Source organism: Suricata suricatta, chromosome 12 (assembly GCF_006229205.1).
Source record: "Suricata suricatta isolate VVHF042 chromosome 12, meerkat_22Aug2017_6uvM2_HiC, whole genome shotgun sequence".
NCBI classification, from domain to species: Eukaryota; Metazoa; Chordata; class Mammalia; order Carnivora; family Herpestidae; genus Suricata; species Suricata suricatta.
In genome coordinates, this window is record NC_043711.1 from 4,787,604 (window position 1) to 4,789,534 (window position 1,931).

General features: G+C 36.5%; 1 protein-coding gene across 1 annotated transcript in view; it reads left to right on the plus strand.

Moving 5' to 3' along the window:
* LOC115273444 (putative adhesion G protein-coupled receptor E4P) overlaps nt 1-1,931 on the plus strand; it is a 39,966-nt gene that overhangs the window by 21,353 nt on the left and 16,682 nt on the right. The window lies entirely within an intron of this gene.

Genomic DNA, 1,931 nt, shown 5'->3' on the forward strand with positions numbered 1-1,931 from the left:
CTTCAGGGTAGAGTCCTGGAGGTGAGGTGGCTTAGTTAAGACCTAAATCCATATGTAGCTTGATTAGCTACTCCAAATTTAATTCCAGGAAAGTTGTACTGATAGGTATTCCCACCAGCAATGTGTGAAAGCTCCTGTCTCCCCGACAGAATATGTTGTCAGAAGGCCTTGATAGTATGCTAGGTGAGAAATGGTATCTTAGTAGGTTTTTTCATGGTCATCTCTAATTATGAAAAAAAATTTTTTAAGTTATTTCTACGCTCAATGTGGTGCTTGAACTCCCAGCCCTGAGATCGAGTCGTATGCCTATTGACTGAGCCAGCCAGAAGCTCCTGATTATGAACAAACTTGAACATTTTATGTTAGAGGATCATTTATATCTCCTTTATGAGTTTCTGTTCAAGTCTTTTCCCTATATTTTTTACTAAGTGTTTTTTTTTCTCCCAATTTTTGACTTCTTTATAGGGTAGAGATATGGGTCCCTTGTTAGTAGTATACATTGAGAATATTTTCTCCATGTTTGTCAATTGTTTTTAGACTTTATTTTATTTAACCATGCAACTAATTTAAAAAATTATATAGGCAAATTTCCCAAGGCACTTAAGTCATCATTAAAATATTTCCCCCTACACTGGATCAAAGAATTCACCTCTGTTTAATTCTATACTTGAATGACTCCAATTTTATATTTAAATCTCTGATCCAGAAGATGTGGTGTATATATATACAATGGAGTATTACATGGCAATGAGAAAGAATGAAATCTAGCTATTTGTAGCAAAGTGGATGGACATCGAGGGTGTCATGCTAAGTGAAATAAGTCAGGTGGAGAAGGACATATACCATATGTTTGCACTCATAGGACTAACAGGAGAACAGGAGAAACCTAATGGAGGACCAGGGGGACGGGAAGGGGGAAAGAGAGTTGGGGAGAGAGAGGGACGCAAAACCTGAGAGACTATTGAATACTGAAAACTGAACTGAGGGTTGAATGGGGAGGGAGAGGGGGAAGGGAAGTGGTGGTAATGGAGGAGGGCACATGTAGGGAAGAGCACTGGGTGTTATATGGAAACCAATTTGACAATAAAGTATTAAAAAAATGAAATAATATAATTAATTCTAATTATATTATAAATAATTTAATTATAAGTAATTTAAAATTATAATTATAATTACAAATTAATTATAATTATAAATAATTATTAAAATGTAATTATAAATAATTTAAAAATTTTTTAAGAAAAAGAAATCCCAACCTCATCCAGGGTTCAGGGAAACCCCTGTCTAGAGAAGGAAAATGTGCAAAGGTATAATGTGCATTTGTTGCACTGAAACTATTTGGTTCTGCTGCAGAAGAAAAAAATCCAACAGAATACATGAACTGTATAAGATTTGTTAAAATAGGTATAAGTAGTGGAGCACCTGGGTGGTTCAGTCGGTTGAGCGTCTGACTTTGGCTCATGTCATGATCTCATGGTTCATGGGTTGGAACCCCACATCGGGCTCTCTGTTGTCAGCGTAGAGTCTGCTTTGGATCCTCTCTCCCTCCCTCTCCCTCTCTATCTCCCTCTCAAAAATAAAGAAACATTAAAAAAATAGGTATAAGTAATCAGTGTTCAGAACATGTGTGTGTTAAACGTAGAATGGAGTGAAGAGACAGTAATATTCATGACGTAAATACGTGCGAGGAACATAGGTGCGAAATGTTCATGGCAAATAAGTAAGAGGGATCTGATGCCCAAGATATAATATAAACAAGATATACCCGAGCACTTAATATTTATGAGGTCTTAATTCAGTTACTCATTGGTAATAACCATTCTGGCCCATATACCCAAAACACACATCCTATAGCCCAATAAAACCCATAATAGACTAGTAGGCAAATTGCAGCTATTGGCTAAGTGTGCTTGTCCTGAGTCTTTCCCACA